This window comes from Camelus ferus, chromosome 8 (assembly GCF_009834535.1).
Source record: "Camelus ferus isolate YT-003-E chromosome 8, BCGSAC_Cfer_1.0, whole genome shotgun sequence".
Taxonomy (NCBI): Eukaryota; Metazoa; Chordata; class Mammalia; order Artiodactyla; family Camelidae; genus Camelus; species Camelus ferus.
This window is the reverse complement of record NC_045703.1, coordinates 2,955,509-2,982,474: the sequence shown is the minus strand read 5'-3', so window position 1 is coordinate 2,982,474 and position 26,966 is coordinate 2,955,509. Positions and strand designations below refer to the sequence as shown.

The following is a 26,966-nucleotide window of genomic DNA, read 5'->3' as shown; positions in this document are numbered from 1 at the left end:
GTAAGTGAATACTTATAGATTGTTTAATAAATGTGATTATAACCACACACTTAAAGCTCAGTCACTTTTAAATGCCTTGTTATGGTAAACTGAGAAAAAGATTGACATTAAATATCATGGAAAATTAACTGTTTCCTAGTGAATGAATTATATTTTATACTATGTTTAGTGATAATACCCTTTCCATGGGTAAAAAACAGGAAGTAGGAGTAGACCACAAGGTGGTTCGTGAAGTCAGAAACTGTGATGGGAAGTTCTCCTAACCGGAAACAGTTTTGAAATAGGTATAAACCCTGGAGTCATTTTTATTCAGTGCATTTGAGCTGATGGTAACACTAAGCCGTACACACACATATTTGGATATATGCATTTATAAATATAAATATAAGTATAAATATAAATAAATAAATAAATGTGTGTGTGTGTGTGTGTGTATATATATATATATATATATATATACACACTTAGCCTGGCCTTGTTTAAAAGTATTTAAAGTGACTTTTAATCATATTATTTGTTGTTCATGATAATCCTTCTTAGAAGCAGGTGTTAGGTATTTTCCATATTTTACCAACGAGGAAAGTCAAGCTTGGGGAGATTATATGACCCATCCAAGATTGATTAATTAAAAAGAAGTGAACTCGGGCATTGAATTCTATTCATCTGATTGATGTTTCACTAAAAAGAATAGAAATTAAGCAGAAAAAGAGGACAGAATCCCCAAATCAAAACTTAACTTGTGATTTTAATTTGTCGATTTTGTCAGTTTTGTATTTTAGTTTGTCACTTTGTTGGCACATAGTTCCTAATAGTGTTCTCTTACTATTCTTTTATGTTTGTAGGCTCTTACTCAGTTTATTTCACTACTATCATTAAAATTTGTTAACTGATTTAAGAAAAAAGTAGAAGTAAGACAATTTCTGTCTCATTTCAAGGTTTGGTTGCAGGCAACATACTGTACTTTAGTTAATTAATGGCAAGTATTTATTTCAGGGTATCAATTAGCTTACAGAATTACCTGGAAGGCCAATGTGGCTGACTTAAATGCCACCAAGCCAGTAACACCACACCCACACCACACCAAGAGATTGTTTCATGGAGATTCACTTAGTGCTGCTGCCTGCATCTCGGCCCTCATAGAACCTGCAGTTTTAACAGCTGCAGAAACCCCACACCTCCACAGCTGTGCAGGCTTCTCCAGTCTGCACTCTAGCCCTATAATTCTTAGTAGACAGAAGCTAGTAAGCTTGTGGCAAGGTTGCTGAATGAATTTATCAAAGACCATATCAACCATTGTGCTGCACATAATTTACTACATCAAAACTCAGTGATCTAAAACAATACTCATTCATTTTTTTCTCATACATCTACAAGGTGGCTGAGGTTAGCTGATGTGGGTGGGGCTTGATTGAATGTCTCTGCTTCATGATATCAGTCTGGCTGGATTTGGCTCCTTGATGTGAGTTGAATTCATTCTGGATCCAATTGTATTGGCTTTGGGGCCCAAGCTGAGGGGAAAGCACATTTCCTGGTGATTGTAGAATGCAGAAGAGCAAGCAGAAACACACAATGTCTCTTTCAGCCTAGGGCCTGAATTGGCAAATTCTCATTCTTCTATGTTTCCTTGGCTAATACAAGGCATATGGCCATGTCCAAAGTCAAGATGAAATAACATTCCACCTCTAGTCACATGGCAGGTCACATGGCAAAGGGAGTGGATAAAGGAAGGGATTAATTCTTAACTCTATCACACCAGGAAATACTGTTTTGAGATTCAGCCCATGAAAAAGAAAAGCACAATTGGAGAATTATGAAAACCCAAGACAATTTTCAAAAGATTTTGGGCCATGACAAAGAAAAGAGGTTACTACATACACTTAATGTAATGGAAAATCAAGAACTGCTATATTCTGCATACATCAGTGAGATATTCTGGGTCACAATTGTAATTTCTCTCAAAAGATTCCTATATTGCATAAATAATATGTACATATGTAGTAGATGACATTGCAGGTACATATAAAGCAATCTTACTAATTGCATCTTAATAAGACAGAAACAAGATGTATATAAAGCGTATGAAGAGATTTAAAGCTGAAATAAATTTATGTTTCTGTCCTTTTTTTTTGTCTTTTATGTAGTAGACACATGGCTATATGCTGAGATAAGGAGAGAAGGCTGATTTAGTTTCTGCTGATGCAGTCTAGGGCATAGAAAGAATTGAGACATGCACTCCAAGATACAAGTTGGATAAAAAGCAAAATACAGGCATTACTTTTTAAGTGGAAATTACATAATATAGCAATGAGCTGGAGGAATTAACAGGTTACTAATTTTGTAAGACTCGACTCCATGGCCTCAAGAGATTCTAGATTATGTCATTATTCCAGCTGCAGCGTGAGCCCTGCTTAAAGTCCCTGGTGCCCTTACCATGGTTCATGAAACATTCCATAATATTCCATAACTGCTTATCTTCCAAAACCACTCAGTACTTTGCCAGGCTTGATTAGCAATAATTGTAGAGTCCTGGATAGGTGAAATCTCCTCTTGTGTAGCAATACTATCATATAGGGAGAGAAGAGAAATAAATATCCCTCTAATTTCGTGATCTTTCAGGAAACTGAGAAGGGCCTTCATTTCAGAGATGGGAAATGTTAGACCTTTGTTTTAGCAGCTGCCATCTTTCCATGCCAAAGGAAAAATCAAACTACAACTGCATAGCAATGTGTGGTATTACAGTTAAACCAATTAGAAATAGGCCAATAAAGTTGAGAGATGATAAAACTTTAAGAAGATAAAAAGGTAAAAATAAATAATTACCTTATAGACGATTTTTTTTTTAAAGCACTGAGCTGTAAAGGCTGGTGAAAAAATTTCAACTTTAATTTGATTTCACCAGGTATAAGAGAGCTCTATTTTCTATTACTCTAATATATTTTTACTTGCAGCTATGCTTATTTTATGGTTATTTTAAATCATTTTAAAATATTTTGAGGCCTATAAAACATTTTATGTTGTTGTTAGGAACTTATTCTACAAGCTAGATCATTTAAAAATGTTAAATGCCTTAACACTCAAGTAGTTAAAATTCTCCCCCAATAGCAGAAAATACCCTTCATTTTACAATGGGTAATCATGGAAGAAAAAGAGTGCTTTGTAAGAAACTGAGTTGTTAAAGAGCCGTACAGCAACGTGCAGGATACCATTGCACAGAGACAAATAATCCAGTTATCCGAATCGGCAAATGGTTATTCAGCTTCTACATTTTTGTTATGCTAGTTTTATTTCTTTCATCCACTCTACAATAAATACATTACAGTTGAAATTTTAGAGAACAGTTATCCATGTACTGCTTAAAATCATCTCAGATACCACCAATGATACACACACCACACTTGTTCAGGTAAGCAGTGGGGAGTCCTTGAAGAGTTTTCAGCGGGGAATGGTGCAGTTTGATTTACATTTTAACTAGGCTGCTTGACAACTAAGTGAGGGATAGGTTTTTCCTATTACTTTTTTTCAAAACCTCTTGACTTTTACTTTTTTCATAATTAATAAATTTTACTTTTTTCAGAGCAGTTTTAGGTTCATTGCAAAATTGAGTGGAAAGTACAGAGAGTTCACATATACTCTCTGTACACAGACACACAGACACACACAACCTCCCCCACTATCAGTATCCCCTACTAAGGTGGTATCTTTGACTTAACTGATGAGCCTGCACTGACACATTATTGTCACCCCAAACTTCGCAGATTACATTAGTGTTCACTCTTGATATTGTACATTCTCTGGGTTTTAACAAATACAAATTCTGCATATCCACCATTGTTGTATCATACCAAATAATTTCACTGCCTTAAAAATCATCTGTGCACTGCCTATTCATTTCTGCCTCCTAAACCTCTAGAAACCACTAATCTTTTTACCTTCACAGTTTTGTCTTTTTCAAAATGTCATATAGTTGGAATCATATAGGTTGGCTTCTTGCAACCTGTACATATTACTTTCTTGGTAATATGCATTTAAATTTCTTCTATGTTTATTCATGGCTTGATAATTCATTTCTTTTTAGCACTGGATAAAATTCCACTGTCTGGGTGTACCACAATTTATTTATCCTTTCACCTACTGAAGGACATCTCAGTTTACTTTCAAGTTTTTGCAGCTATGAATAAAACTGCTATAAACATCATTGTGCAGGCCTTTCTGTTGACAGAAGTTTTCAACTTCTTGAGTAAATACCAAGAAGTGCAATTGATGGATCATATGATCAGAATATGTTTAGTTTTGTAAGAAACTGCCAAACTGTCTTCCAAAGTGGTGGGATCATTGTGCACTCCACCAACCATGTGTGAGAGTTTCTACTGCTCCACAGCCTCCCCAGCATTTGGTGTGGTCAGTGTTTTCAATTTCGACCATTCTAGTAGGTGTGCAGTGGTATCTTATTGCTGTTTTAATTTCCAATTCCCCAGTAACATATGATGTTGAACATAATTTCATATGCCTACTTGTTGTCTGTATATCTTCTTTGGTGAGGTGTTTGTTCAGGTCTTTCGCCCATTTTTTTAAATCAAGCTTTTCATTTACTTATTGTTGAGTTTTAAGAGTTTTTTTTGTTTTTTTGTTTTTTTAGTAAATTTTGACTAACAGACATTTAGCAGATGTTGTCTTTTACAAATATTTTCTCCCAGTCTGTGGCATGTCTTTTTATTCTCTTGATAATATCTTTTGCAGTTTTTAATTTTAATGGAGTAAAGCTTACTAATTATTTCCTTTTCTGATCTTACCTTTGGTGTTTTACCTAAAAAGTCATCACTATTCCCAAGGTCACTTACATTTTCTCCTATGTTATCTTCCGAGAGTTTTATAGTTTTGCATTTTACATTTAGATCTATAATCAGTTTGAGTCAATTTTGAGTATAAGGTCTGTGTCTAGATTTGTTTTTTGCACTTGGATGTCAAATTGTTCTAGTACTGTTTGTTGGAAAGACTATCTTTGCTCTATTATATTTCCTTTGCTCCTCTGTCAAAGATCCATTGTCTGTATTTATGTGCGTCTATTTCTGGGCTCTCTAGTCTGTTCTATTGATCTATCTATTCTTTCACCATTACCACACATCTTTAGAATCATTTTGTAGATATTCACAGAATAACTTATGGGAATTTGACATGAATTATGCTGAACCTACAGATTAAGTTCAGAAGAACTGAGACTTTGGCAATGTTTAGTCTTCCTATCCATGAATTTGCCCTATGACCTCACTTCTTCCACGAATCAAAGAAAGTTGTTGATTTTTCAGTTTGTTTAGTTTTTCACTTGTTGTTAGAATGGAATGATGACTTCCAAGCTCCTTATGTCTGGATCAGAAACCAGGGGACCTGACTTAAGTAATACTGTAGATGTCTAATGTGTTTAATTCTAAATAGAAAATGAGGAGTTCAAATTGGCAAAATATTATTTTATAAATGTTGTCAAATATGTTTTTCCAGTAACCAATTAAATATGAGCGGAGCAAAGTATGATGGAAAACCATAAGGTGTTATTACAGGACCTGTAGGAATTAGTTATAAATAATCCATCTGCTGTGTGAATTTTGTAATTTAATCAGTTCCAGCAACTGTAGTAATAGGTGGGTAGACTTTAAATGATAATATGATTACTTTAAATTAATTCCAAGTAAATTGGAAAAAAAAATATCTTGAAAGCATTGTATCACTGAAAAGGAAAACAGAAACAAAACCTCCCTGAAAGAAATTGTTTAGGGGAAACTACCTCACTTTTTCTTTTATTTTTGTTTTTCTGGTTTTGCTGTCTCCAAACAGAATGCCATCATGAATTCTCTTCAGGCCTGAATTAATAGAAAATAAATACTCAAGGCTTTTGAATGCACCTTTTATATTAGGCAATTGCATAAAACATACTTCAACATGATATTGAAAGCAATGGACATTCCTGGAGATAATGATTTTTAGGTTCAAAGACTTGAACTGACATATTATCCATCACAGAAAGAATTTCTAGAAGAATTTGCATCCAATTAATACAGTAACTTTGTCCTAGATATGTCTTAAAGGTTACCAGTCTACTGTTCTAGCCTCTGAGTAAAATAATTGAGAGAGGTGTAAGTAAAATTTGTTTCCAAAGATCTCTGGAATAGTCAAAGGATATTCTTTAGCCTTCTTCAGTACCTCATTCCAGATCTTAACTATCCTTACTGTTAAGAAAGTTTACCAAATGCCTAAACTGAATCATTCTTATGATATGGATACAATTCTGGGTACTTCTGTGGACAGTGGGCTGCTGTCCTTGGAGGCAACGTAAGAATCTTTGACAACTGAAGAGAATTTTAATGTTCTTATTATTTTTAAGTTCACTTATTAATTTGTTCAGGCACGAGCATTAAGGAGTCTGATTATCTTTGGCTCAAATCTTGACTCTCCCAACTTTCCTGCTAATGTAGCCATTAACAAGTAACCTAAGGTTTCAGAACCTCAATTTCCTCACCTGTGGAATGAGCATAATAATTCCAAAGTGAGCAGATTGTTGTGAGGATGCAAGACATACATGTGTGAACTGCCGAGATGGTGAGGGCACATAGCAAGCACTCCTGAATGCAGTAGCTTCTACAGCTGCCATTTATCAACATTATTTGAGATATTCATTTACCCATTAAAATTTGAAAAAGCATTTATTAAGACTCTTCAATATTATAGTTACTCTGTTGACTGCTTATTATTGTCCTGTGCTGCTGAATTAGGTTGAATGAATATAATCTATTATTTTTTATCCGAAATTTCCCCTGGTCCTATAATAATATCTGCCATACCCCTATCCCCGAACTCCACACACAGGACTAAATTCAGGAATATGCTGATTTATGTTCACAAATATATTTTCTTTTGTGGCCCTCTTGTAGGTGTCTAATTCAGGGGCTTCTTCCTCAACATAAACACTATTTTCTTTGCCTTCTTTTGCACTATTATCATTATATCAGTTTAACTCAGTGTGTGAAGTGCATGCTTTGGACTCAGGCTGACTCAATTTCCACTTACCCACCCAGAAGCTTGGATTATTGTGCGTTATCCCTGAGACTTAAGTTTCCTCAACTTTTCCAGAAGTAATATCAATTTCAGTGAATGGCTGTGAGACTGAAGTAAGATAATGTTATTAGTTAGCATCTGACTTTGAGTTGGCTCTCAAAATATGGCAGTTATTATTATTCAATGAAATAACTTAAAATTAGGCACACATTTTAATCTGAATGTGTCATTTCTTCTATATTTTAAAATTTCTATTAGTCTTATTTCTACAGTTCTCATAATTTTAAAAATCACTTCTCTTAAAGAAATTGCCTATTAGAAGAGCAGCATACTACATAACCTTAGTATTCTTTGTCAGGTGAAGACCTCATGAAGACCAGGTGAGGAAAATTTTAAATGGAAATCTGGTGTTAAAAGTTTAATTAGAAAAATACATCCTTTATACATGGGCTAATGTGGACTATGGCAAGCTGCTTAATTGTTGATTCTAGGGCTATTTCTACATTGTCAACATTCTATTTAGTAATCTTGGGGGAAATAGCATCAAAAGCAGACAAAGAAAAATGTTTCATTTTCCTGCAGCTGATTCCCGTGATTGCCTGACGTTTAGTTACATTTGGGCATCTGTCTCAGGAACTCCCATTGTCTGGAACCATATGCAAACTGAAGTGTGCATTGGGGTATAGACAAGAGGACAGAATTTACACTTGGATATGCCATCCGACAGCAGCGGGAGAAGCTAGACAAGCCTGGGATACTTCATACAGTTCATTTAATGAACTGTTACTTTATTATTTTGTAAGGTTTCCGTAATGCACATTTATGATATAAAAAGTGCCTTGCCTACTGCTTCATCGGGAAGGGACCTCATTTAGATTAACCTGTGACTTCAACAGCAGGTGGTAGAATGAACCAACTGCTTCAATTACTGCTTTTGCGCATGACTTTCATGTGTTGCTAAGATTATCAGAGGAACCTGATTACATCCCCTTAGACACTATTGTTGGCACGATGATTAAGCTGTTATTTTTTTTTTTTTTAAGACTGGGAACCTAAAAAGCTTTTTGGCATGAGGCAACAGCACTGTGTATAGAGATCAGTAAGATAGTGTGTATCATTGCCCTGTAGCTTATCTCCACATATACAGCTCCCTGGTGGATCCCTATGATAAACATTATTGGAACAATTAGCTGCTGCTGACACAGAATCCAGACACAATAGCCATGGCCAGCAGCACAGAGCCAAAAATTATGGAGCCAAAAACCATAAAAAGCAACACCAAGCTAGTCTCCCCATTCAACTGCTGTCATAAAACCCTCCCAGTGCTATGTTTGCATAGCTGGCTTCACCGATATGGCACTGTTAACACAAAAGAAGAAGCTGCAGCACTTGTCTTTGTTTAGCTGAAATTACAAGTCATTGAATTAGTATGTCATCTTTATTGTGCTGTCATGCAGCGGAGGTGAGGAAGGCTCTGTAATGGATGGGAGAGTTTGATGGCCTGAAAGACAGGCTCACAGATGGTTGTCGATATAAAACAGTTTTTCCCCCCTTTAAAAAAAAAAAAAAAAGGAAGGGAGGAAAAGCAGAGAGCCTGCTTGGAATGGATCTTCAGTGATTTGTGTGAAACACCAAGCGATATTCATACCAGTCTCATTTGTGAGAACTTTGGTGGCCTAGAGTACATGACAAAGGCGGAGAATGCACATGCTCTTGGGGGACGCATTCGCGGTTTAAATGGAAGTGATGCAGCATTTTAGCTTCTTAGAGAGCTGGCAGTGGTTCTTGTTCTGAGGGAGTTTTTATTTCTAACCAGTTGTGAATGATTAGATAATATGAATGAAAAGAGTTAACAGCATTATAGGCCATTCAAATATAAAAGGGAGAATTTTAACCACTCATCAAAAGAAACGTTAAGATTCTGCACTTATGTGATTAAATATATTATGACAGGAATATTAGTCCATTTCATAAGGAAAGAGAATTTGGGTAGCATTTGGCTTAAAATATTTTTAATTTAGTGATTTTTTGCTTTTCTTGCTTTTCCTCTCTAATTTTAGTTTATTTACAACACATTATTGGACAGTTGTATTAGATATATCGATTTTGAAATGAAAAAAACAAACTAAATATCACTTTTAAAAGACAAAATGTTCTGTTCCCTTTGACAACAATTGTTAAAATGTTTGACCCAGTCTAAAAGGCATTGTTCTGAATCTAATTCTTTGACAGAGAAAGTACTCTTTTCACCACTATTTCATTTCAGGTGGGACTCAAACCCACCAAACATTCAGGGCAATGTTCTAATTAAGGAGCAATCGAATTACACCTAAAAATGTGTAGAAATTTTAATGTGCTGAAAATTGTTTTGAGTCCAGTTTGTCTTTCATTTTCCCCCTCTTTTTTCTTGTGGACAAGAAAAAGAGGAGAGAATTAAAGATATGAATCTCTATGGTAAAATTAAGACAGATGTATGGCCATATACAAAATCTTCTAGTGGGAATAATATAAATTACAATACATGTTTTAAAAATACACCTGATCACGTGTAAGAAAATTATAAGGGCTGAAAATCAAGGACTGTATAATGGCAAATATTAGATCTGTTCATGAATGTGCATATTTCTCTTGAAATGTGAAAAACACCTTTCATAATATCTCTAAAATAGCCCTTGCAACTTCCAAAACAGTTGTATAAAGAAGAAATAAGAAATTAAATGCTTAGCTGGAGCCCTAAATTCATGTCTATCCAGCAATATTATTACGTTTATTGACTTCTATTTAATGCTTGTTTTATCTTTATTTTAAAATCATGATGCTAACTTTTCTAGTTGGTTTTGAAAAGCAGTGTTTATGGAAAACACTATGTGTGTATATGTTTGTGTGAGATGGAGGTATGGTGAAAGATTATGAACTTTAGAGTTAATCAGATCTGGGTTTGAATCTTGGTTTTACCACTTAGCTGTATTACCTTGGAATGGTTGTATAACCTCTTGAATCTGATTCTCTCATTTGTAAATATGAGTGGGAATGAATGGGCAATGGGTGGCGATGAGGGCAGCAGACATCAGGGATTTGGGAAGTAGGTGACCAGGCCACAGCTTGGAAGTGAGTTTTCATGGCTGCAAGGTTACAAGTTGCGACTCAATGTCCTAATGTCAAAACATTACCAGTGTAGGGGCTAGGACCAGGACACCCAGATCCTAGAACAGGAACCTAACATGAAGGTTTGGCCACAGGAAAATACAAGGTCGGAGCAGAATTGACAGAATGACAGCTTGGTGGTGCTTGTTAAATCCAAAGGGAGGAAGCATCTAAATCTGTCCAACTAGGGCTAATTTCAGGGCCCAGAGAGGAGGTCGAGGATCAGGAGGTCTCAGTTCTTGGTAGAGGTGACTTTTGTGTGCACAAAACTAAGTAAATCATTACAGTTATGACAATTTACAATTTAATATGACTGAGCCAGCTAAGTAAAGATATTGCAAAGGTGAAGGAAGGAAGAAAGCATAAACAGTCAAAGAATGAAGATTTCTTCTCTATGGAGGAAAAGTTCAGAAAGGAAGAGGTTAGGACAACCAGGGGTGAGGTGCTTAATTTTTTATTGCTGGAGTCACCATTTTTGTTACCCAAGTAGGAAGGTCTTCTTGGCAAAACCACTAAAATGCTCTGGATCTCCCCATTCCAGGTCTGTTTTCGTTCAGAAGTGGTGCCTAGACCAGCCAGTTTCCTGTGTGGTGTGAGGGAGTTTAGGGTTTCTTGCTGTTCCCGCTATTGCGCGAACATCTCCATATTATGTTCCATAATCTCTCAAATTCTTCCATGAGGTAGGTAAAAACTTTTAATCAGAGTTAAGCATCCAAAAAATCTAAGCAATAATAAGAATGGCCACAGAGAGGATCATTTCTTTTTTAATTCATAGTTTACAAATCTAGTGAGGTATATGAAAGGCATGGTAAGTGGGAAGATGCCAGTATAATTAATAATATCTCATCCAATCTGTATGAAAGAGTGAATGAGGATTAGAAGTTAGTTACATGTTGACTTGAATTTACATAAAGATATGAACAACAGAGCTCAGACCCATTACCTGTGAACTGGTGCTGAGAGAAGGATGAACGTGTTAAAGGAAAAGTCATCTGAGGTAAATGAAGTGAGGACGAGGTCAGATGCAGGGAGGAGGCCCAGGAGAGCTCAGATGAACTAGTTTTCAGTTTAGCCATAGTTAAAAGACCAAATTACCTGATGTTTCTAGGTGTCCGAAGCATTATATTATGTACCTTTTTCTCTCTTCTTTGATTTCATCCTTCCCATAATTTTTTAAATTCATTTCCTGGATAAGGATGAGAATAAAACTGATGAACAAGAAAGCATATCTATTCATTATATTCAAAGGGGAATATTTTTTAAATGTCACACACACACATGTTTATAGTCTGCTGTTCTAGATGTTTTTCTAGACTAGTGTTCCAATGTTTAAGTCACAGGGTCATCTGTTTTATAATATAAGCTGATTGCAGCTGAAACACCTTTTTTTCCCCCTTGTAGCCTGCAACTTGTTCTTTTCGAATAAATGTCACTTACTGTGTTTAAACTGCCTTTTGGTTCTCTGTTCTACCCCTTTTTTCCCTGGGCTCTGTATTTGCTTAAGCTGTGTGACTAAATGAGAATTGGATGATAATTTGAAATGATCATGGTGTTACAACCTTATCAAAATCAACTGGAATGTATTTAGCAATTATTTTAATAAGCAATGCCACATACGTAATTTCATCATTTCTTATTGTTATTTTTATTCACCAAATATATAAACAGTAATTAAATACATCCCAGTCCATTGTAAAACTGAATTCCAGTTTTCTGGCTTCCCCTGTGTACGTGTCTCCATGATTCTACCTTTTCTCTATTTTTTCATCTCTGTATTTTCTCCCTCTGGATAATACTGCCTTCTGTGGTTTCATTCCTGTACAGATAAATGCTTGCAAATCTAGCCCAGAGAATTCTGTCTCCAGCCTCACTTTTATCATTGAGTTTTGGATTAATAATAGTCACATAAAACTCAGATTTTCTCTAAGTCAGAAATCACTAACTTATTTCTCAATCACTCCATGTAAGGTGTGACACCATAATTTTCCTGAAATCTAATATACTGGAAGAGGAGGCTACTGACAACTTACCTTCTAATTGGGAAGTTTACCAGCACTGTCACTTTACCTGCTCAGATTTCTCTGCTCATGTCTCAGACTCAGTATCTCCAAAACACCTCCCCCGTCTCCCCCAGACCAGTAATTCCTTCTACTTCAAGCTGTGCAGTCAAGGGTCTTCAGGGACACTACTGACACTTTGTTCTTCAGTCATTTGCCACACTTAGTAGAGTTTAGCTCCACAACATCTGCAATTTCTCCCCCCTGTTGTGTCTCACATTATTACTCTCCTGAATTGAACCCTCAGATTTCTTGCCTCCATACCTAAGATGAGCCTTCTGAGAAGTCCCTTCACCTTTAATTTCTCATCCTTCAATGCATTAAAATAATTTTTCTGTATCTCATATCTCTGCCCTTTCCAAAAGTTTTAAAGACTCCCCATCCCTGACGAATTCAAGGTGTGCTCTTAAGTCTGCACCCAGGGTCTTCTCCTGCAGATTCCTTAAACAGAGCCTGCATTTACACAGCCCTCCCCACTTTTCATGAAATTATCTTTGCCTTATAAAGTCCTTTTCAAATGCCATCTCCTCTTCTGATTCTTCCAGCCCAATGTCATCCTTTCTTCTGTGAACTTTACCCCCTTGCATTTTCTAACTGTTCAACGATCCTCATCATACCTGGAGATTATCCTATCCCTTCTTTGACCACTATCTTGCTGCCACTCAATTTTAAGGTCCTTCTGGGCCAGGTCTGGTCCAATTATCTTCATATTTCCAAAACATATCATTACAGTTCCTGTAGCCAATACTAAAAAATAAGTATTATTTTGGAAGGAAAGCAACTACCCGAAGTTTGTATCTCCTTGCTGTTTGTCTCAGCAGATGCTTCCCCCAATACAATACAGAATTATAATGGACTGAATGCCATTGTCTCAGTCAGCCGAATTAAATTGTGTGTTGCATAACTTTTCAAGGTGATGAAATGAATGAATTTTTACAATCCAGCCTGATTACTGGGACTTGCATTCTGTGTGCTATTCTTCACAGTCACATTTTGAGACCTGAGATGGTCTTTGTGAGGATAGTGTAAAGTGGTAGTGTGAATAAACTTCCCAATTAGCAGGTAAGTTTTCAAGAGCTACACATTCTCGTATAATGATTGAATTAATAGAGATAGTCTCACATTCCTCATTGAGATTAATTGGAAAGTTAGTTAATGGCTTTGGACATTGAGAAAAATCTGAGTTTTACGTGACTGTTCAGTAATTGAGGGCAAAGGACACAAGGACTAACTCTCTACATGGAAGTGGTGCTCAAAAATACCTTTGTTTATCAGGCTGTGGTCTGATCTCCCAGATAGCGGCTGAAGGCGAGGGAGGGGCAAGGGTATTTACAGCACCGCAAAGGCCGCATTCACCCCCTGACTTCACACTCAGCTAAACTTGGAAATGCAATTGGTTTATTTTGTATAAATAAGCAAGAATGCTGGAAGAAACTAAATATCTTCATAAAACAAAACATTATGATACCAGAAACCCTTAGGAATAGCACTAATGCTTTTAAATGAAGGTTTTATTTGTCTCAGAGCTGCAAAAAGGAGTCACTAATGAGATGTCATTTAAATTCTAACACCTGTTTAATGGCACTTTTTCTCTATCCCCAAAGAGTAACTGTTTATGAATGTTTGCAGTTTTCCAAGTGTATCTACAAGAATTGTTTTTTCATAAACAATGTGATGCCTTTTTCCTCATATGCTCCAGTCACGTTACAACATATGATGAAAATTGTTGGTTGTGGCATTTTTGTATTAGATAGGTTTCAAAGATAGTGTTATTTCATACACTGAAACTTAAAATTTTATAATTCACATAGTAAATATTTTATCAAGAAACTTCATGTTTTACAGATTTATGAGTATATATTGGTATAAGAAAAAAATCTCGTATTTTTTAACCTAAATTTAAATAACATGTGAAAAGGCATTGCTGAAAAATACGTTTGCGCCTATATTCCCTGTTATGAAAAGAAAATATATTTATAAGTGAACATACATACACATAGATTTCTAAGAGTTGCAAAAAAGAAACACTGTTGATTTTTTTCCTCAGACAATAAATAACTGAAAAAGTCAGAAAAGGATTTCTTTTGTGATTTTGTGTTTCTTGTGTAAAAATTTCTTATTCATGAAAGGAATCCACAGTAACTGCATTGCCATTTTTCTTTATGATTTCTCTAGAATCTAATGGTGTTGAGTAACAGATACTATACAGATGAATATATGAAAAAAAATTAATTACTATTGAAAATACTTTTCTTTAGGATCTGTTCCACTTGATATTTATAACATTTTATATAGGCTACTCTCATGTTTAACATCCTTTAATAAAACTACTTGTACTTCAGTAAAATAAATGACATAGAAGTTTATTTTAAATAAACTATATCTGTCTTGAGAAATTCAAGAATAATTAATTTTTTTGCAGCAGCATAGACCTTAGGCCATGGATTTTTACCTGAATGATTATATGGACTAGCAAAAATGCTGGCTTCTAGGGAAGCTGCAGCGATCTCTTCCTTTAAGGAATATGTATCTTTGAACTAATACAAGCTAGAGTTTGCTGTCTTAACATGCTTCACGTATGACAAAGCAATCCCTGTTCGTGTCAGGAAGGCAGGAACTTGTCTTGATGAAAGGCGAGACCAGGGCCTGTGGACTAAAGCTGCCTAAGAACTCTTTGGGATTTAAGCCGAAAGCACTAGGCCTACTGCAGAGGAGAGTGGTTGAGCCATAACACACTCCAAGTGTGGACGTGAACAGTTCTATGAAGCCTAAATATTCTGCACATGAAAGGAGGAGTGAAGAAAATTGTTGCAGATGGGATTGGATTTCCCATTATGTTGAAAACTCTTCTAAATTTCTTCCTCATGATCATTAGTCCTTAGATTTCTTAGTACCAAATGATTTCTTTTTCTCCTGTCTCTTGGTATCCCCCCCATGGGATTCATGCCAATTTAAGGTGCTCTTTTGAGTGAGCAGAAGGACTGGATGTTTTTCAGTTTTTAAAATGCTTTCTCTCTCTCTCATATATATATATATACACACATATAAAACACTGAAGCACTGAAGAGTGTCCATTTGTTCCTGGTTTATTCAATTTTTATTTTTAGGTAGGACCTCCGTGCTTAATCGGTGTGTTCCCTAATTACCCACAGTCGGTTGACACATACCTTGCACCGAGCCAAGGGAAATAAGCATACTCTTTTCTCTGTGCAGTTCTTTCCTGACTTATGAAAGCCAAATATCCATTCCGCATGGAGAGATGAATCAGCGATCCATATGATATCTATTCATCATACATATTTCACAAGGAGGATATTGTGGTGACTGCAAAGTTCTTACAAAAATAATATGGAAATCCGGAACTTGATGTGGAGTGTCAGAGAGCCTCTTACTATTATTTACCTTATCAGCTTTTGCTTTCTGAAATCAATGGAAGGGCATCAAGTTCAGCTAATCCATATTTCTGAGTATGAAATTGAATTTATAGTCTGTAGTATGTTGACTACCGCTTGCATTTAAGGCATAATTGATTTTTATTGAAAAGCCAGCAGGCACATCAAAAATTTCCACAAACCACAAGGATGTTAAATTTTACCCTGTTTGGATAATAGTGTAGCTTTATTTATCCTTTAAAATGAAGCTTTTATATTTATATCAGCAAATGCTATGGAAGTGTGACTGATACCTTATGAAACCATCAATCTATGGTTCTGTAGAACTGTACTGCACAGAAATAAGGAACTTTAGATTTCTAAGGTAAACGTCTATGGTTGGCTTGTTTTAAGGATAAATGGATAAATGGAATAATAAATCTCACACCGTATCATGTCATGTGGCAAAGTTTTTTTTTTTTCATTTGAAACAACTTGAAACAACTACTTGCATCCTTATTTCTTTTCCGTCAAATTCCTTCTGCATGTCGTTTTTCCTTCTGATTTACAAATTACAGTTTTGTATCTGGATTAACTGTTTATGCGTGTGAAATGTAAGTCCTAAAGACCCAATCTATTCTTTCTATCTTTTAAGTTATATAGTTAACCTTAATATGCATGATACTCCATTAAGTGAGTTTCACTAAAATGGCTGCAATCAATGTGCTATGTCCATTCATTTTTAACTAACAGTTATGATTAAAAGACTCTTGAGTGCTCCTGCTACAGAATGTGTAAACTCAATGTCAGTTACATGGTGGATTTTAAAAAATCAAGCTTTGCTTCACCTTAACAAAAACAAAACAAAATAAAAGCAAAAAGATGCAGGTCCCATTATTTGCTTTAGCCTTCCTTCTTCTGTAATCTTATAGCCATAGCTTCCCCTGGGGGACAATATCACTTTAAAGGGAATTGGGGGAATATGTGAGGATGTATTAGGTTTTTACAAAAACTAGATGGAGTGGTTTCGGGACCACCACTGACTTGGGTGGAACCAAGGAATGCTAGACATTTGCAACATGCAGGGTGTTTCAGCACATGGAAAATTGTTCCATGCTCACAGGACTTTTGAATATTTTATCAGATATTCATGTAGATAAAAAACCTATTTATTATTGTCTACAATTAAAACCTACTTCTATTTTATATGTAATTATAAAAGATTGTTCATATTTTCATGTACACCGAATTTTCCAAAAATCAAACTGTTACATAAATTAAGACAAAATTCTTATCTTGAATTTTACCAATTACTGGTCACTGGCAGCAAATCTCTTATGGTGTTTGCTGCATCAATGCAACATTCTTGTGTCAGTTTGCATTGGTAGCTGATGGTTTACAAATTAGCAAGATTCTCTGTGTACGTATCAGATTCCCCTTCTGCATGTCTTCATTATGTAGCGATGCTCAGATGTTTGTTTACATCTCAAAATGCTTGCTATTTTATTATGAAGAACTTATTATAACTTTCCCTTATAGTTGAGACATTGCATTGATTTTTTTTTTTAAATGATGTGCTTAGAATGGTGATAAGATCTACGAATTTTACGTCGGTATAGTAAGCATGTTACAAAATATTTGTTATAAAAAGGAAGAACTAGGTCTGATAAGGTTGAGAACAATTGCCTTATGGCATCAAGACGTGAATGCATTAGTTGAAAATTTTTTTCAGTGATAAATCTAGAGATTATTTTAATAGAACAGTTATTTCCAATGAGGAAAATTGTATCTTAGGGATTTTTAAATATGCTGTGATAAGCCTTTAGTGCCTACCTTCTTATGTGTATGGATGAAGAGTGTTCAAAACAATTTGTCATATGCACAGAAATACAAAAGATGAAACCTAAAGAGGTTATACATTAGTCTCTTAAGAGTAAAACTGACGGAGAGATGCAGTATACCTTTCACAGAGGCAGATGTTTTCAAAGCAACGTGTGACAGGTACAGGGACAAATCCCGTTAATAAGTAAGAGGATTTGTGCTTGGCTCTGTCACATGCCACTTTGAAAACCTACCCTCAAACTGTCTATAAATTTTCATGCCCATCTTTTTCTCCTTGCTTTTTCCAGAGCATCTGATTTTTTTATTCATCATTTTTTCCTGCTTTATCTCATGGCAGCCTTTAATAATTTTTCAGAGGTTGGTATGTGTCCTATGATTTTGTGGCTACTTTATTGTTAACAAAATAATATTTGCTGATTTTCACTGTCCTTTTTACTGCTCTGTAATAGGACATTTTTATACCACTTATGACTTCCAAATACGAAAAAAATCTACCTCATGGAAATTAAGGAGGCAAGTAGCATTTATCACATTGGCTGGTTTTCCTTTTTTAATATGTGGTTATATTTTTTAAGAAAAAAGAACATTAAAAAATTGAATGCTATGCTATGTGGATGATACACTGAAAAGAAAAAGAGTTGATTATTTCTTTTAGTTAATGAATTTTTAAAAAATTAATTATTCAGCCTAGAAGTGTTTAACTTTTTTGCAAAGTAGAATCAAAACCAATTCCAGTCCTAAAGACTGATGGGCTAGCTCTGCTTCTAAGCCTAGACCATGATGTCTCATCAGTGTGAATATGCTGATGGAGGCAGAGGAACACAAGCGCCTGGTAAAACATCTTTTGGTCTATAACTTGGTGCTGGGTGATGCTGCCCTCTTTTTCACTCTGTCAAAGATGATTTGCTTCCTGGCAGTTTATATTTGATAACTTGCTGTTGAAATAAAGTGATTCTATCGTACTTTTCTTCTGTAAAGTATCTAATAATAAATAAGAGTCTGGAAACTTTGCTAGTAGGAATCGAATTCTTCAAAGTTCAGTATTATTTTAATATGACATGTTTTTGAAGAAAAAAAAGTTATTTGTGAAAAGTATTTAAAAGTGGGCAGTTCCAAAGAAAAAACCATTGCTTTATGGAGTTTCTGTTTTTCTGCCTTGAGAATATTATAGAGACTTAGAGCCTATTGAACTGGAAGTGTTTTCTAGAGGAGTAGCAATAGACATCTGACACCATTCTCTTTGCTCATCTCTAAGTACAGACCTAGGCGGCCCTTCCACAGCTTCCAACAGCTGGAGAAGAAGTAGAAACCTAAGCTAATCTGCCAGATGGTTTATCTATGTTAAATCAAGCATCTGGATATTTTTTAAACATTTAGATGATTGGCTGAGTTTTTCACATTACATCTGCATATTTTTGGCACTTCATTGCTCTGTGAGTGTGTGTGCGTGCATGGGAGCATGTGTGTTGAGAAACATGCTACCACTCAGATAAAACAAGCCAGAGAAGAGAGCAGTGAGCTTTGAATTTCTGTGCATTTCTATGGACATCCAAATTTGGACTCCAGGACCAACCAGCTCAAGCTCAAGTTACAGAAAATTTCTGAAAGTCAATGACAAAGTGTGAAAAACAGGATAGTTTCTTATGTTATTCAATTCCGTAGTATCAGTAGACACTTAGACAAAATTTGCTGGAAGTTGGTCAGAGGTCACCTGACTAAAATCAATTTAGATTTCAGGAACTTTACCTTTTGGCAAGAAAAAAGTCAAGATGATACATTTTCTAATTTTATTGCTTTCTTCTTAGAGATGAGTTTAAATAAGATGTATGCAGAACTGAGCTTTCAACATAAAGAAAAATGGGAAATGAAGGAGGATTTGTAGAGCAAATCTAGTGTGAGATACACTGTATCAAGGGATTTCAAATGCATCCTTTTACTGAATTCCCACCAATACCTCTGCAGTAGGGAACATAGAAACAGAATTTGCTTTGTGTCTGAAAAGTTTAATTAGAATCCTGCCTCTGATACATATTAGTCTGCTGTACATCTTTAGTCATGTTATTTGAATAATTTCTGAGCCTCAGTTTTCTTACATATACCATGGGAATACTATCCACATCACATATCTGTTATGAAAATTATATAGGTATAATGTATGCTAACTATGGGTTACGTCACAATATACAGTGCATGAAGAATGCTCAATAAATGTTTGCCCTTTGACAGATGAAGAAACAGAAGCTTAAAGAGTGGTCAGAGAACTAGAATGTCTCCTAAGGGTGGATTAAATCTATGTCTCCAAGCCCTATATTGTACTCACTTCATCATTCTAATATTGCTTATTTATAGATACAGTAATTTCCACAGTTCTGTTGTTTTTATAAGATTCATCCTCAAATAGCATTTTGTAAGCTCTGCAGTAATTTCACATATCTTTATTTCTCATCTTGCAATATTGTCTAACTGAAATTGATGAGTGCATGGCAATGGTTATATTGATGGCAGGTTACCTTTCCTACTAAAATTTGAAAGTACGGTGTCTTACCAATATATACGTTCCTATTGCTGTTAATAAGTTTTATTAGCGACAGCACTGATCCTGAAAGGCAGTAGGGTTGGTGTGGTCTAACCCTCATTCTGTCACTACATGTTGGTGTGACTGTGAACTATATGATTAATTCTACAAATATTTACTGTGAACCTGCTTTGGGTAACAGGATTCAGTGACGAATCAAATGCAGACTTTGCCCTTAAGGAAGATATCACACAAGGCTTTAAATACACGACGAAATCTAATAAATTTGAGTACACATGTGTTGTGCTTTGGGAAAATAAGTGAATGTAAAATTTCAACTAAATAAATCCTAGAAGTCCTTACGGAGAAAGTATCATTGAGAAGGCCTCAAGGACGGGCGGGACTTGGATTGTGGAGATGAACAGAATCCCCAGAGGTGAGAAAGCACTGAATGTCTTTACAAAGCAGCTCTGTACTTTGGTCAGCCCATTAAGTGCATTTAGATGACACAAACTGCATGTTCAGTACACTCAAATGATAGAAAGCCATGCTAAGGAGGCTAAGAAGTATGAATTTTAAGCTATGTCAATGAGGTAATTTTGAGATATTTGACTATGACATAAAATGACGGCCGCTAGGCAATGAAAAGTTACTTGGGCCGGGACTAGAGGAAGATGGATTGGCATGAGGAAACTTAGATTCAAGAAAGCTGACAAAGAAGCTAAAATAGGTGATGTTTCATGAATTTGTAAGGCATCCTTTCTGTGTCTAAGTTTACTCATCAATAAGATCAATGGGCTGGACTTGATTTATTTTATAGTCCTGTTCCAGCTTTTATTTTCTGAGTCAGTATTTTCTAAATTGTGTTCTGCTGAATGCTATTTCTGCTAGATGACAAAATGTGCTGTGTTAATTAAAAGAAAAGCTCTGTGACAGAACAATTTTAGGAAACACTGAGTAAAATAGTAATAGAGTTTGTTTTTGAGAGGACTTCTCAGAGACTCAGTTTGTTAATGTTTATGAATGCTCTTTATACAGTTTTAAGGTGGAGAGTATATGTGTATTGCTCTCCGAGATTATGTGACCAGGGATCCCTTCTAGCTTACATCTTTTGGCGTCAGGGTTTTATGAAACATATGTATTTTAATGCTTGTCCCACTATGCATAATTGATTCTCTGTTGAAATTGTAGTTGGCCTTGGTTCTCTGTTTTAAATGATCCATACAATGCAACTTTAAAAACTCAGGTGGTACCTGCAAGAATTTCAATGGAATCTCTTCCCCTGGCCCTTTAAAGGCCATGCAGGAGAGAAAAACGTGCAAGGTACCACATGCTGCTGATATAAGAAGGTGGAATATCTGTCTCTTCAACTATGCAAGGAGATGTTTGGTGTTTCTTGTAGTGGACTATAGTGATACCTAAACTCTGGAGTAAAAGAGTCCCTCCTTTCTTTGGAGAGATAATTCTCTTTGACTTATCAGGCACTTTTTGGAGGGCGAAAGACAGAGTAGTGAAAAAGGAAGGCTCAACTGACTTAGACAGCAGACTTACTATCAACTGCTTGCTATCAGTGGGGTGGTAGATGTCATGACCAGAAGGGCCACACATCTATCAAAGTAAGCTCAAAATTACCTCCTCAGAAGAGAAGAGTTTTATGGAGAGTCTTAAGTAAGATATGACACTTGTCAGAGAAAAATAAGAAAATTGTTCCAGATGGTTGAGACTGTGAGAAGGAGGTGAAGAGGTCAGAGGAGGCAATGACTGGAGAGAAAAAGAAGAGGCGTGGTGAAAATCCTCGGGGGCTTGGACAGGTAGCTTCAACTTCATCTGAATGACAATGAGGTTCCAGTGAAGAAACCCAGTAAAAAGAAAAAAAAGAAATTCTAAGTATGTTAGCATGCAAAACCAATCTTTTAGAGAGACCATTCAGAATTGACTAGAAGGATCTGTCAGGTAGGAGAAGTTCATAATAAGATGGCATCACATTTAAAAGGAGAAGAGAACCAAGTGTGACACGGATGCTGTCACTGGTTGCTTCCTGCCTTTGCCATCTCCCGTTTACACCTTGCTGCTGAGTGTACTAACAGTTCCCTCTACTGTCTACTAGCAAGATGGTGATCCTGCAGTCAGCACTGCCTGATTTCGTGTTCGTTGTTTTAACCATCTTAGAGAAACGCTGAAATGAGGCATATGCTTTTTTCATTAACTACTCTCTAGACTTGGAGACATGACAAGTTTTCAGTTTATTCATTTTTTGAAAAATCAAAATATATCTTTTCAGATACAGAAAGTATTTAATTCTACCTAAACCTGATCTTCCTCAGATCTGCTAAAACAAAACAAAAGGGCTGATCTATTTCTGTTCCTGTTAAATACTTGGAAGTGAAAAATCAGGGATGTACGTTTCAGCTGTAGCACTGGCAGCCTATCTAAGCACTCTGGCACTACAGTTTTTAGGTGTCCTCAGGGCCCAAAGTGTTCTGGCCATGCGATCTTGGCCAAATTATTTATCCTTGGCTTTCATTGGTTTATTTATCTTTAAAAGTAGTATTTCCACTAATAGAGTTGTTAGTATTGAAAAATACAGTGTTTTTAAAGACTACGGTATAGTTCTGGGGCCCTGGTAAAGTTCAAATGCTGCTACTTTAGCTCCAGGATTTCTTTCATTTATTTTTTTAGCCAAAAAATATTTATTAATCATTTTCCAAGTGCTGGGGATACAACAGTATGTGAAACAGACAAAGTTTCTGCCCTAATCAAAATCATATTCCAGTTAGGGAAGATGGACAAGAAACAAGCAAGGAACGTATGGTATATCAGCTATCGAGAAATGCTGTGGCATTAGGAGTCAAATTACTGTTGTTTTTCCAATCATCAATAGTTTTTCTGGATAGACTAAAGCAGGGATTGATTTATCCACATGGCTATAGATGCGTTTCTCTCCTGAATGAACGTGAAGGCAGTTATATTACAGTCAGGGTAGAGCAGTATGATCATACAATTTATGGTCCAAACCAGGCCTCTTTGGGGAGTGAAAGGGGGAGCTGTGGGTATATACAGGGACAAGATGCAAACCAGGAGGTTAACTAGGGAGATGTAATTACCCCAAGTAATCAGGGATTTGAGCAGAAGCATCTTGGCAGGCAGTGCTGGTTTCAGTGTAGTGTGGTGCAGGTAGCATTAGGCAAAAATGATATAGCCCACGTGGTAGACATTTGGACAGGATAAGATTGATAGTGGCCAGAGGTTCAACAGGATTCATAAATAAAATAGTTCAGAGTCCACTGAGAAGTTCTTGTCCTGATGGAAGTAAGCTGCCAAGGAGGGCTGTTTCTATCCTGGGCCACCCAGTTGTAAGACGGGCAGGCAGATCCCAACCTTATATGAGTCCTCCTGGCTCAGGTAGCTGGCCTTCATGGGGAAAAAGGAATTTGTTGTCCTCCAGGAGCCCACAGTGAGCCCATGCTGGACGATGGGGAGGATAGTCTTGTGCCTGTTTGAGGTTTAGTGAATGGCAGGGGTGGTTTAGGCTCCTTGCAGACTGTGTGAGCTTTAAGTCCTTGGAGCTCTCTGGACAACTGTTTGTTGAGGTCCTGTTTTTCCAAGTGCCCCATCTCCCTTCTCTTGAGCTTCCTACCACCTTGTTCAACTCCCCCTCTGCCTTAGATTGCTCCTGATAACTGAGTCCTCTGAATAGTGATAAAGAAGAAAACTTGAATCTCACAGGGAAAAAATTAAAAAAATAAAAAAGCTAATAATTATGAGTGAAGCCGTGACTGACACTTGGGTCCTTTCCCTTGAGTCAGGTGTTTGTTGTCAGTTATTGCTAAAAGTAATCTTAGTTCCAATGGGTATGGTATTTTAAATGTCAAAATGCTTTACTTTTTAAAATTTCTGCTTTCACTGATGACAATGGCCTTGTCAGATATGTTGTTAAGTATCATCATTGTCTTTTACAGTTTTTCCTGGTAAGCTGGTTTTATAGGTATTGGTACAAGAAGACTTATATAGGAAAGTGAAGAAGAGAGTCTGGACTAAAATTTTGGACTGTTCTGATGGTGTCTACCTAGATGGTATCTCTACATTCAGTAACACACACCTTTGTATTTAAACATACTCTGCAGAGACTGTGCTTGCTTAATAATTGTCAAGGTGTTGTTTTAGTTTGGATTTATCATTTGCAATCTATTTCTTTCAGAAAAGGAATTAAGTCATTTCTTCTTTTTTTCAATTTCCATGTAGCCATCCACCCAACACATATAGATCAAATGCCTTTTGAGGAATGGCACTGACTTATGTGCTAATCTAGATACAATAGAAGTGTAAGAAATGGTCCCTAGCCTTTTCATTGAAATGATGTAATTCAAACTAATCCACACATGCAGCCCTTCTGACAATTACATGGTTTTGTTTTTAGGAAATAATGCGTAGTGGCATTTACAGTGTGCTAAGCACTTTACACCTGTCATCTTATTCAGTGTTTGCAGGACGGCTATGAGTCAGGTAGTCCTATTACAGCCCACTACAGAGACGAGGGTGCTTAAGAAGCTTCCCTGAATTTGGACCTGGCTCTCTTCAAAGGTTTCTCCTTACTATTTGCTGTCACTCACAGGTGCAAAATGAAACAATACAGAATTCCATGGAGAAGAGTACAGACCTGTCACACTGATTTCATATTAATCTCTGGTTCTGGAACTGCCCAAGAGCATGGCTTGGACATGCCATTAGTACCACTCAGCTTCTGCATCTTTAACTGCAAGCCAATGACAATAGAGGTTACTTTGGGTCATCTCAAGGGCTAAATTCATCCATCCTTTTCTTGACTAATTAATTCATCTGATTTTTTTTTTTTTTGACCACCTACTATGTTCCAGGCAATGTTATGGGTGTTAAAGAAAACATAGGAGAGCAAAAGAGGCATGGTGCCGGTCCTTAGGATATGTGTACCCAAGCAAGATAGAGAAACAAAGAAAAAATATAAGCAAGTAGAAAAATTGCAAAATTATCATGTGCTATACAAGGAATGGAATGAGGAGATGAGGAATGAACGGGTCACATGGCCAGATACATGAATTCCATGGGTATTGTTGTTGCATTTGTCCAGTTCATCACTGTTTCCCCAATGACTGGAATATTATGGACATTCAAGAAATATTAATTAAATGAGTATATAAATGAAAGATAAAAGAATAGAAGTGTCTTCAGGGACAGCTTCTTTAAAGAGATGATATTTAAGTTAAGATCTAAAATATGAGAAGAGTTGACTATGTTCACACGCAGAAAAAGAAGAATTTTCTAGGTAAAGAAAACAGCATGAATAAAGTCCAGAAGTGGGCGAGGAAGTCTGTCTTTCTATGCCTTGGCACTGGATGGAGACAAAAATGTCCCATGAGAATATCAAACCTCTGAAATGGGGCCCCAGGCCAGAACAACAGGCAGGAAAATTTGCTCTGGAGAGACATTAACTCAACTCAGACCACACAGAATAGATATAAGATAGAGCCCTGTGAAGAAGAGGTTACCCTTTTAAGTTACACAATATGATATCCTACACTGAGTAAGAATTCACAGACATAACAAGCAGGAGGATGAGACACACAACAAATTCAGACGGTAGAATAGCCTGATGAATAAAATAATAAACAGTTGAAAATAATTAATGGTATGGAACAAGATTCAATAAAGCTGCATACAAATACAAAGTCAATACTTTAATATAGCTTTGAATATCTTTTGCATAATTTTTGTTAATTACTATTAAAGATATATTAATACCACCATACACACAGCCGTTTATTAGCAGGAGCAATTCCGAACATAAAACTCTGACCTTACATATTAGACTTGACAGCAGATGCCCATTTACATGTATTAGCTGCATTATTTCTTTCCCCAGAATTTCCAATTTTATTTTGCTTTATTTAATGTGCATTTCAGTTCTTCACCATGTCACAGCATACACACAATGGTTTATAGTTAGTGTTTTCTAAAAATACAAAGGAAAAACTAAAAGCAGAGGCCTGTGATTGATTGTACATTTAAACAAATGCACTGCAGATTGAGACAAATGTGCCGAGCTTGTGTGTTTCAATCACTGTGTCGTCACACAATTGGATAAACACACATGTACAATACAATGTTTAATTGAGTGCAGCAAGTACATTTATTTTAGTGATTGCACCATTGCATATTCAAGGAAATGCACTGAGTTCACTTTGATGGAGCTGAAGTTCTATACACATATACAAGTTTTAAATCTTTCACTGACTTTGATAGAACACCAATACCCACATATATTTAAATGATTGAAATCACATATGTTTTATTTCACAAAATTTATTTTTAATGGATTTAGATAAATTCAAAAAGAAATCTGGTTATTAGTTCCTTAAAAAAATAAAACGCTACTCAAAAACTCTAAACATTTGTTTTTCTTAAAATGTCACTCTGGCCTCAGGGAGGATGAAACAGGACATTTCCTCTGTGCCCAAGTCACTTTTTTATGACTATCTGGTCTAGAAATTGCAGTTTCAACTCTTCAGACATCAAGCATTGGACTCATTTTGCTTTAGGATTGTTTGCACAGCTTCGGTCAAATTCAGTATCACTTTGTGCACGCGTGCACATCTGAGGGCCAAATCGGGGCTATTAGGTCTAAAGGCCCAAATGGAGCTTGCTAAATTCTTTCATGCCTCCTTCATGCTCTATTTACATAGATGTTCTTTTTCAGAAGTGCTGCCATACACAGATTTCTATGTCATTTCCATTAGTAGCATCTTGAAAGGAAGAAAAAAGAAAACAAAAGCTAAATAGTAGTCTTTGCTTTACTCTGTCAGCTTTCTAACATCCGCCTCACTTTCTGGGTGTAATAGACAGGTGGTGATGAATGTTCAGTACCAGGTACCCAAAAAGAGGTTGCTCAAGTAACAAGTTTTATATTTTGATCCTTTTTCCTTAAATGTGTTGGCTTTCATTTTAATCGTCTTTCTCTCA

General features: G+C 36.1%; 1 long non-coding RNA gene across 2 annotated transcripts in view; it reads left to right on the top strand.

Annotated features, from left to right (window-relative positions):
* The window catches only part of LOC106730361, an 857,488-nt gene that overhangs the window by 581,521 nt on the left and 249,001 nt on the right, over window positions 1–26,966 (top strand). The window lies entirely within an intron of this gene.